Raw genomic sequence first — 12,123 nt, forward strand, 5'->3', positions numbered from 1 at the left:
AGCAGCCACCAAAAAGCTAGCCACACAGAAGATGTCGCAAGTACTACTTAACATCTGTAAGTAAGTGAGAGCGGGCCTAACTTGTAAAAAACCCGCCTCTCTTAAAATTGGTACTAAAAACTTTTTCCGAATGTCAGAGTAGAACTCACAAAACATAGTAAAGTGCAAAGTGTCCTGTGTAGAAAAATTGTCACACCGACATGGATTAGAATTTTCAGGTTTGTCCCACGTAGGAAAATCGCCTAGGGTTAAATGAATTAAATTAAATCGGAATCTAAACAAAAGCTGGCAGTGAAAAGGTCTAGTTACTATTATTAAATACGGCTCAAGTGAGGTAGTAGTTAATAGCACATAATTGGCTTTTACACACGGTTTCTTTAGCTCCTGCTCCTCACGTTCCATTGTTAGCATATTTAAAAAACTAGTCCTTATCCAGCTTACGTCCTCCCTTTTAATGCAATCCGGTGATGTGTAAATCTCGGGGCGCCCTAATCTTGTGAACATTGATCTTACATACACAAGCCAGGGAACCCTGTTTGTTTTATCCATGGATGCACAATCACCTAGGATCTGATGGTTCAATGTAATTTCTTGGTTTAGCCAAGTCTTAACCCAACAGATTAGAGGGGCAACTTTCAACTGGTCCGTAACATATCCTAACCCTAGTTCCATACGTAATGAAAAAGTTGGGGTAGACTGAGGCACAGCGAGAAGAGATCTTAAAAGCTTATTTTTCGCAACTTGAATCCTATCGTGCGATGTATAGTCCCATAAAGAGGAGCCATATGTAGCTATAGCCAGACATTTAGATTTATAGATTTTCAAAAGGGCCTCCATTGGTCTCGCCCCCAGCCGCTTAGCAAAACCCATGAGTGCTGAGGTAGACCTGGCTACAGTATTACTTTTAAGCTTCTGTTGAGGACCCCAGGTCCCTCTATCATTGAAGAGGACCCCTACATATGTAAAAACGGGCACCCGTGTTACCTCCACACCATTACAAAAAAAAGATTTTAGCTTAAGTTTCCTACAATGTTTCCCTACCACCATGACATGTGACTTCTTAGCATTCACTTTCAAGTCCAAAGACCCCATGAATTCCCCAAAGGAGTCTAACAGCCTCTGGAGACCAAGGCCAGTACGGGCCAGTAAAACAGCATCATCCGCGTATAGGAGAAACGGAATTGCTGATTCTCCTATACGCAGAACATCCAAAGAGGCCCCCCTGAGGACTTCTCCAGGGCGTTAATATATAAAGTAAAAAGGAGGGGCCAGAATGCATCCTTGCCTGACGCCCCTCTTAGAACTAAAGTGACTCGTGCATCTACCATCCCGTGTAACCCTGACTGACGCTAAAAGACCCCGATGTAAAACAGCTAAAAAATAACCAAAGGTGGGTCAATGCCTATATCCAATAAATTTGACCAAAGTTTAGCCCGATTAACCAGATCAAAGGCTGAGGAAAGGTCCATAAAACCCATATAAAGGGACCCTCCAGGGCCTCTCATGGCCTACTGTGTTCAAAATGTGGGACCACAGAGCCGGGAGGCCCCTGGTGATCCTCTATATAACAGTCCCAACTACACGGATGAATATTAAAATCACCCATAAGGATGATATCAAATGCAGTGTTATGGTTTAATTTATATTCTGACAAAAAACAATCCAGGGAGACCAAGTGTTGGTTAATAAACTCACTCTCTCTGGCATTATAGAAGTTAATCAATAAAATATTAGCCAAGTTTGGCATAGCCCACGCAACAATTGAAATATTACTAGAGCCTGACTCCAACATTGTTAGGGAACCTTTCAGCTTTAATGAGAAAAAGAGGATTTAGCCTCCTTTTGATCTACCCACAGTCCATAACGTAGCAGGAACAACAAAACGTATAAAGCCATCCAGGCTAAAATTCTTAGATGTATCTCACATTTCCTGCAAGGCAATAATGTCATGTTGTTTTAAAAAATCCAGCCAAATATCACCATTTCTTTTAGACCTAAATCCTGCAATGTTCCAACTTAAAATCTTGCAAGGTATTGCATGATTTGGCTATGTGGGCGCTCCTCTAAATGCTGGGCAGTATCCTGTAGTCAATCATTATCCTCCAAGTTTGTCAAAGGAGTAAAACGATTTGTTAAAACTATGTCAAAATCTCGTTATTTTGAAAAATTAAAAGTTGGTTGTGGTACTACGTTAACGCTTTCCACACTATGGGGAAACTCCCCAACTATTTGGGGCTGGGAGGTATCATGCAAACCATTGGGCGCCAGTAAGGGCCTCTTCTGGCTAGACAATATAGGTATAGAGCATGTGCCTTTGTTTGTACAGCTACTGGTGGATAAAAGTAGCCCAACGGTACTGGTCTAATACCAGAGATATCTACCTCAGAGGCATCCCAGAACAATCTATCTGCCACATTACCTCTATTGAAATTAACTGCCACACAATCCCCTTCAACACTATTAGGGTGACATCCTATCCATCCTAGCCTTCTTGCCATAATGATAGTGGACAATATATCTAGACCTCCGCTGCTGTATTTCGTACACCAATTTTTGGACTGCCTTAGGAGATCTTGAGTAGATTCAACCACGTCAGCACCTAAAGGGGGAAGCCTTGTAAAAACTGCCACTAAAGGGGCAGCATCTGGGAGAAGATCCAGGTTAATACCACCAGAATGAATTCACAAACCTTTTACTAATGCTGTGGTTCCTTACAGTTTTCGTTCCAACTATTTAGTTGATAGTCCCTACCCCTTGATCGTTACCGGGGATAGAACTCCCATTGGTTTGTCGGGGAGTTTTACCAATGGCACCCGAATACCCATTTGTAGAAGTAATACAAGGATGATCCTGGGTTAAGGTTAAGCTGGTACTACCATGATGACCCTCCTTATCCCCAGATTTAACAGTACATACTTGCTGGGCCTGTCTCGCCAAATCTTGCTGGCCTCTATACTCTTTTATAAATTGGTCTATTTATTCACATTTTTTTAAAAGACCTGCAACACAGGAATTAAGAGTGTCTACAATGTCTTTGGCTAGGCCAACTAAAGCTGGTTCCAGCCCTGAATTAAACATCTTTTCCACCAGGTCGCCCAATTTTTTTGAAATATTACAGTCAGTGTGTTGTAAGACAGCTGCATTTTTTGTCCGCTTTATGCATTTCTTGGTACTTCTGCGTTTCCCCAAATTATGTTGTGCTGTGAGTCCAGATGGCTTTCCCCCATCCACAGAAACTTCACCCACAGCTTCTACACTACCACTTTGGATCTTGGCCACACTCGTTGGATTTGTTATTACCACAACCGGCTCTAATGGTACATTAGACACAGGCACAGGCATAATGTCAGGTTCTTCAGGTACTGTTACTGGGATGTCCAAACCCCAATTCCTTCTCAGCTGATGTCAAATACGAGATTATGGATTCTGACTTTCTCTACACCTTTGCCTTTTTACTCTCCTGCTCCCCATTGCTCTGCTGTTTTCGCTTACCCATTTGGCGAGGTTAGAGGGATGGCCTGGCCCGACCTCCTTCGGACTCCGACGGCCTCAGACGGCCCGTCCTTTGCCCGGGCTTGGCCCGGTGCGCGCCTGCGCGTGTCTCGCAGAACGGAAACTGATGCTCACTGAAATACTTACGGTTATAGGTGGGAGAGGCAGATGCTCGGCTGCTGTCCCCGCGGCTTCCTGGGGCTTGTAGTCCCTTCCAAACCCCCACAGGCTCTCCTCACCAGTGCGCAGCGTCTCCCTACTGACTCAATATTTCTCATTTCAATGTATGGCATGTGAAATTCTCCCATGTGGTTTTTCTGAAAATGTGGCCTAGTTCTGGCCCTCCTTGACCAATGTTGGACGCCACTGCTCCCCATTAAGGGAAAGGAGTAGAACTGACATGGAAACCTGGGGGTGGTAATTTACAGGCACTTTGCATCAGATTTGCATCATGAAAAGGGGAACAAACCAGTCGCTAAAAAAGAATGGGAGAGGGAATGATGGGAGATCCTTTTACATGCTGCTAATTGCAAAAATGATCACATATTTTGGAATATAATGTCCTCTGGCAGTAGGGAAGGGACTGGAGCAGTGAAAGTTAATATCTCAGCTAGTGATTGGGTGGCCCATCATTTGAGTCTGTATGTGCAGAAGGGAGAATTGACATCCTCAGCTAATGATCTTACAGGCCAGGGGACCTAGGGGCAAGCAATCCTGGACCCAGGTGGGGAGGAGGGTGGTATTGAAGTATCTATCCTGGGGATCTTCTTAAAGATCAGGGAATTTCAGTCCAAAAAATCTGCTAAGCCGTACAGGGTATTGTACCCAACAAGGCACCGGGCTAAGATAAAATCCCTGGGGATGTAATTTGGAAGGAGGTAGCCATCTGGGGTGCTTATTTATCACCATTTTTTAGATCTTCCTGAAAGGGTCCAACTTGGCCCCCACTAGGGCTGGGGCTGAAATCATACCCATATACACAAAAGGCCCTTGTGATTCACCTGCCAACTACAGACCCATGAGTTTAATCGACTGCGTGAAAAAGCTGTTTCCTAGCATCATACTTGGCAGATTCCAGGAGTGGGTGGATGGAAATGACATTTTGTCACCTCTTCGGGTGAGCCTTAAAGAGGCAACAATAAGGATTAGTTAGGTGTTTCGGTTCCTGATGGTGTACTGGAAGGAGGTCACCTTGGGGGGTGCACACCTGTACGTTGTGTTTGTCAACATTGGATCCTCATTTGATTTAGTCCCCCAGGTCAACCCTGTGGCGGGTGCTTCAAGAGTTAAGGGCACTGAGTTACATATGTGATAATATTGTGAGGCTCCACATGAATAATTATGCACAGGTGAGGTGCAGCCAGGCCGGTGGGCTGACTGATCCATTCCTGTAGACAGGGGGGTGAGGCAGGGTTGCGTACTTGACCCAACGCTCTTTTCTCTTTATATTGATGGTATTACAGAATTTCTGTGGCAGAATCAAAACAATGCTCCTAGAATGGCGCCCATGAGGATTCCTGCCCTCATCCTTAACAACAATGCCCTCTTAATGTCCAAATCTCCCAGGGGTCTACAAAACCTCCTGTATTGTGTCAAACATTTATTTTTGTAGTGTTCGGGCTTCGAAAATAATGTAGGCAAGACAAAGTACATGATTTTAAACCCAGGGCACTCGACTGGGGCTAACCCAGTCTTAGCAGGGATTACCTTAGAAAGGGTTTATCCTTTTATGCTTTTTGTCATCACATTCACCAAACACTTGACGTGGCAGGCACCCGTCAGCCAGTGTAGGCTAAAGTTAGAACACTGTGTGGAGGGTATATTAAAGATGGCACTCAGCTCGCTATTCCGACCTGTTCATCCAGCCCTACAAGTCTATCAACTTCAAGCCCTGGGGCAGCATCCTATGGTGCAGAGCTGGGGGGTCATCTGGATGCATCCTAGATTGACTTAGTGGAAAATAGGTTCATTCAGCAACTGGTGTGTGTCCCCATAAACACTCCCTTACTGCACCTCAGACTTGATTTTGGGTTGAGAGCATGCGCCCTATCCTGTACTGGAGGAGGATCTGGGTTAACCCAGAAGTCCAACAGTATTGGGCTAGTCTACCAGAGATATATAGATTTGCAGAGTCCCATACAATACCATGGGTTACGTATGTAAAAACTTTGGAGAAATTGGACTCAAAATCATGTGAAAGTGAGGGGATATCTAAGAACCCCATTAAATCAGTCTACTACTAGCATAAAGATCTTGCAATACACTCCCAGGAAGGCTGAGGTTCTAAGACTGATGCATTTGTTATAGTCAAGGATTCATATAGCAGAAAAGACTTCTGGGATTAGATCGAACCACCATTGGCCAGGCGTCGGTTCTTGCAAGTACGCTATTGGACTCTTCCCCTTCAGTTTTTACAGTGATATGAGCTACAGTCCCTAGGGCCAACGACTGGCAGTGCCCAGCCTGTGACGCCCCCAAGGAAACCGTAGAACATATCCTGTTCTGCTGCTCAGCTCACCAGAGCAGTAGGTGACGCTGCTTATTACACTGGTGTCGAAACCTGGGCATTAGAGAATATAAAGTCACCCTAAAAACTTTCAGAACTGCCCTTAGTAAGCGGTTGGTTTTTGGACTTACTCGTAACTTAATGGCTATGTGGAGAGCTAGGGCAAAGTTTTGCGCGCTACCCAACAAGTAACATACTGCAGATGTAGTGATGTGATATGTTGGCCATATTTACGCTCAGTTCACAGATGTTATTACATGGCTGCTCTCCCTTTTTCCCCTTTTCCCTCTTCTTGTACTTTGATATTTCATTATGCCTTCTTACCTATTTATTGCACTCACCGTATGACCATAACAATGAGCATTATTGTATTCTATACATACATGGAAATGTTTAATCTATTCGTGTTCAGTATTTTTTTATGTGCTCTTATGGCCTTTGTGCTGAAAGAAAGATTTGACTGGCTGCATTGTTTTAGGATTTACTTTACAACACAAATCATGGTCTGTGTTTGAAAGTTGCCTAAACTAATGTAAGGTAGCGCTGTATGCTATTTTGCGGCACGGGGGCATTCCATGGATGTTACAGGAGTGATTCCATACTACCATTCCTGGGTTTTGATGTAAATCCTTGTCTAGTAACATTTGTATAGTAGGATTTGCACCAGAAAATTATGCCTCCTTGAGGCAGGCGCAACATGGAAACAGGCCATGGTTATCCCTCTTCTTAAAAAGCCTAGCCTTGCCCCTGAAGTCCCGGCCAATTATAGACCCATCTCGCTCCTTTCAGCACTCACTAAAATCTTGGAGAAACATGTTCACAGCGTGCTCTCCAACTTTCTGGAGTCCAATGAGCTTCTTCACGCGTCTCAATCGGGTTTTCGACCTAACCTAAGTACTGAGACAGCGCTCTTGGAGGTTTCAGAGATTGTTAAGGAGTCGCTGGATGCCGGAGGCAGGGTGATGTTAGTTATGTTAGACCTGTCGGTGGCTTTTGACACCGTCCCCCATGAGGATCTCCTCATAAGACTACATGACATCGGTCTGAGGGGGACGGTGCTCAGTTGGTTTCGTTCCTTCCTAGCCAACCGTCGACAAACGGTCTGGGCCTCCCCGGGATCTGCCGAAATGTCGCCTCTGGGAGTCGGAGTTTCTCAGGGCTCAGTTCTGAGCCCTACTCTATTTAACATCTTCATGACCCCTCTGGCGGCAATGGTGGAGTCCTACGGGGCCCAGATCGTTTCATATGCTGACGACACCAGGCTTCTCTTCACCTGCCGGAAGAGCGAAGAATTCGATGGGGAAAGGATCCGTGAGTGCCTTGGGGCTGTTTTTAACTGGTTCCAACTGAACAGCCTCAAGTGTAACTCGGATAAATCCGAGATACTTTTCTTTGGATGCCCATCGGAACCGGACTGGCATGGCTGGTGGCCTGCCGACATGTTCCCTCCAGCTCATTCTTCTGAGTCGGCGAAGAACTTGGGAATTAAAATTGACAACGGGCTTACGCTCAAATCCCAGGTGCTGACCCTCACAGGAACATGTTTCGGTATCCTCAGGATGCTCTGAAAGTTCTTTCCGCTGCTTTCTGAGGAACATCGGAGAATAACTGTTCAGGCCCTCATTGGATCCAGACTGGATTATGCTAATATCCTGTATCTGGGTCTTCCGTAATACCTCTTACAACGTATGCAGGTGGCCCAGAATGCAGCGGCACAAGCCATTTTTGGCCTGCATCGTCGAGCCAGTGCCTCGAACTTGCTGAAAACCTTACACTGGCTCCCCATACGGAAGAGGATAATATTCAAAGCTATGACACTAGCTCACAAAGCCTTACACGCCACGGGTTCCAAATACTTACAAAAGAGGCTGGCTTTCTACCTGCCGACACGATCTTTAAGATCGGAGTCACTGGCACTCGCAGTAGTCCCCCGTATAAAGAAAGCCCGTATTGGAGAACAGTCTTTCAGGCTGTTGGCCCCTCAGTTGTGGAATGCTTTACCGCTGTCTTTGCGGTCCACATCTAACTTGCTCGCTTTTAGGAAGGGTTTAAAGACCTGGCTTTTCACTGGCTAGAGCTTTTTAGTTTTATCCTCTGGTTCTGCCTCTCTTTTTATTTTTGTTATGTTTTACCTGTCTCCTTTTCTGGGTCTGGAGCACAAAGCGCCGGGACACTCCTTTGGAGTAGCCGTGCGCTATAGAAGGCCCATAATAACATAACATAACATAACATAACATAACATAACATAACAGGGGAGCAACTTTTAAAAGTCCCCACGCTTTCCAAAGTTGCATGTGCTGCACTGTACAGCACATATACTTGGGAAAATTACTAAAGAATAATTTTTGTACGGGAAGGTTTTTCTTCCAGTACAAAACCTATGCTTGACCAAATGCACACACCCTTGCATTGTAGTGCAAGAGTGTGTGTGTTGGTGAGTGACCACTTAAGGTGATTTGCATTGGGTAAGAGAAAAACAGTACTGTCTTTCTCTCACACTTTGATGCCTTGCAGTACAGCAAGTTTAGTTGCAGTGCTGCGTTGCGTCAAAACTTAGTTCATCTGACCCTTGGTTCCTCTCTCACCTCACACATTTGCTCACTCTAGGGGTATTCATGGATTTCATAAACACAGATAATGAGCTTCCCTCTTACCCTAATCAATAGCCTCTCACGAGAATCACAGATGGTTTGATCATATCATTAAATTTCATCCTGTGCCATCAGAAACTATTTTCTGTACATTAATCTATTTGTATTTCACTAGCTCACTGTATTCACCCATTGTTGAATCAATATGCGCTATTTTTTCTCCTTTCTCCCCCTTTTTCCTGTTCCTCTGTCTTTTTTCTTCTGAACTTTCTATCCCCTATCCCCCATCTTGGCGCCTTCCTCATCATTTTCTAATATTTACCCTACTTCACCTTCTTTGCATTCATCTACTTTGCCCTTTTCTGCTCCCCACAACTTTTTCTATTCCCCTTTACCATTCCCCAATGTCTTTTCCCTTGACCCTCTGTCCCTTTGCCAAACGTCATCACACTCTTTTCCGTTTCATGATTCCATCAGCCTTGAAAAAGCCCATGGCCTAAAGGCCACCGAGGCGAAACACGTGTCGGCTGTTCTTTATTCACAGATGTAACATGAAATAAAAGCTACGCACATAAAACTTTCAAAGAACGTCTGTATTTCATTTTCGGATCACTTCTGACAAAACGTGAGGGCACAGTCCTCCACTTTTCCTCTATACTTACCCTTACAATGGCTCTTGGGTGAAGCCTTTCGCAAGGAATGTACCACAACACAATTGGGCCCTGACAATTGTAGCACCGAGACCCAGCAATTTCCACCCAAACATTTATCCAGAAACTATTTTGGCAACTTCATGAAATGTATCAATATTCTGAATATCTCCCTAAGAGACTGACTGAGACCACCTACATAGACCAACAAGACCACCATGCAGCGATTATATATATAAATCAATAATCCTGGAGCCAGATACATGATATATCGAAAAAAGGTAAATGAATAAATTTTAAAAATTATATCTAACTCATATTAGATACGTAATGAAAAAAAAAATACAATTGACAATGTAATACGGCAGATACATATCGGGCTAATAAAAAAATAAGAAAATGGGGGAGTTACCGGAAATAAACCATCAAACAGTGGACTTTAGATGATTAGTAATCTTGCCCCAAATCTGTTGACCAAGCTTCTTTTTCCTATGCCCTTTAAGGGCATACAGACTATGCTCCATATTATGAACTGCAAAAAAACGCGCTCTCCATAGTTCAAAAGAGGGGGGTTCCTGCTGTAACCACCAAGATGCTAATAAAAGTCGGTATACAGCTGTAACTAAGAATATTAGTTTTACATGTGGATGTAATAGATCTGATATTACCGGCCCCATTTCTGCACCTAGCATTATCTGCGTAGCACTTAGTTTAACGGGAAACCCTAAAGTGGCTGTTAGATAATACTCTATCTGTGAAAGTAAAAAAGATAGCCGAGGGCACCCAAAAAAAAATATGGAGATCATCTGCAGATATGTATCCACACCTATAGCATTTCCCAATAGCATCACCCTGCCATTTCGAAACCTTGTCAGGCGTATAATATAAATTAAAAATGGATTTGTAATGCTGTGCAGATAATTTTGCCGAAAGGAATACATTTGTTGCCATCTCCAGTGAGATTTCTATCCTGCCTCCCAAGTTTATTCCCCCATTTAACATTTTGTTGCTGTAAATCATTCGCCTTAGTATTCAGCAAATGGCCATATAGCACTCCTATTTTTGCAGATTTGGTATTATCCTCTATCAGAGGGTTAGCTTGTAGATTACTGGCTTTTTGGGATAGAAAATTCCTAATTTGCAAATATTTTGCAAAATTCTCCCTGGGTAGCTGGTATTGTATACGAAGTTGCTCAAAAGATTTCAAAGATCCATCCCTAAAAAAATCCCCCACTAACCTTAATCCTTTTTGCCACCATACATAGACCACCTTATCCCATAAGTCAATTGGCAAAAATAATGGGGACGTCAATGGTGGATACCAAGAGATTTTCCCTATTGCAAACATTTTCCTTAATGTCCGCCAGATTTTATATGCTGCTAATAGTACCTTAAAACGTGTGCGTTTGTAGTAGCTCCATTCCTGATGTAGTAACAGACAATTTTTAGCCTTCACACCTAGTAGCATCTGGTAAATTGATGGGCACTCTGCAATATTCAGAGGACCAACACAGGTTACCAGAACATTCATCCCTTGAAGCATACAGGCATAGTAATAAAGAGTAAAATCTGGTACTGACCAACCTCCTAGATTTCTAGGTAAAATCATAAAACGCCCAGCTCGGCGGGCCTTACCACCGGCCCACATAAAACGCATACAGAGAGCCTGGAGTTGTGCTAAGCTAGTAGTAGGTACTTCTAAAGGAACACACATGAAAAAATACAATACTTGTGGCAAAATCATCATTTTTAATAGGCTACATCGTCCTACTAAAGAGAGATGGAGACATTCCGCCTGATCCAACTGTTTCCTCACCCCTATTGTTAAGTCCTCCCAGTTAGACTTGACCAGGGCCGTTGAAGAGACCCTTAATTTAATCCCCAGATAGGTGACTTCTTCACACACCCGTGGATCAGAGTACTTAGGCAGATTGGCACATAATAGCTGGGTTTTAGTAGCATTTAATTTATAGCCAGCGACTGCCCCGAAGTTAGCGGCAATAGATTCAATCTCCCTCATTGCCGCTGTGGGGCATGTCGTGACAACTGCCACGTCATCGGCATATGCTAGGACCTTGAATTGATAGTTTTGCATCACCACAGGTGGTATCCTAGAGCAAGTCTCCAGCATTTAAAAAAAATGCTCAATGTACAACGAAAATAAAAGAGGAGAACAAGGGCAGCCCTGTCTGGTACCCCTCTGTATTTGTACCAAGTCCGACACGAGTCCCAATGTCTGCACGGAATTTATGAATTCAGGGCCAAACCCCCATCGCTTCATTACGTCCCATATAAAGCACCATGAGATCCGGTCAAAAGCCTTTTCGGCATCCAATAGAATTAAGCATAATGGCTCCTGGGTAACATTAACAAAATCAAATAAAGTAATCACCCGACGAACATGATCCGCCGTTCCACGGTGCGGAATAAACCCATGCTGTATAGTGGAAACTAGATTGGTAATTACCCTAGACAACCTATTCGCAAGAATCTTCGAGTAAATTTTTCCATCCGCATTTAAAAGCGAAATAGGACCGTAAGACCCAGCAAGGTTCGAAGGTTTTCCTTTTTTGTGAAAAACCACAATGCATGCTTCGCTCCAGCTCCCTGGGGGTGCTCCTTTCTGAGCATTTCTCATCGTCTCTAGAAGATCTGTTTTTAAAACAGAGAAAAAGGTCTTATAAATTTCCACCGGGAGCTTATCTGGGCCTGCCGCCTTTCCCCTGGCTAATCCATTAACTGCCATTTCAAGTTCCTCTGCCGTAATAGTTGCCTCTAGGCTTTCTCTTTCATCCTCAAGTAAATCTACTGTGCAATATTGCCCAATAAGTAAAGTAGCACTATTTATGTCATATTCATCTCCTTTGTACAATGATTCGTAAAA

General features: G+C 43.7%; 1 protein-coding gene across 1 annotated transcript in view; it reads right to left on the reverse strand.

Moving 5' to 3' along the window:
- TSGA10IP (testis specific 10 interacting protein) overlaps positions 1-12,123 on the reverse strand; it is a 69,138-nt gene that overhangs the window by 48,223 nt on the left and 8,792 nt on the right. The gene's annotated exons all lie outside the window — the stretch shown is intronic.

Source organism: Lissotriton vulgaris, chromosome 9 (genome assembly GCF_964263255.1).
Source record: "Lissotriton vulgaris chromosome 9, aLisVul1.2, whole genome shotgun sequence".
NCBI classification, from domain to species: Eukaryota; Metazoa; Chordata; class Amphibia; order Caudata; family Salamandridae; genus Lissotriton; species Lissotriton vulgaris.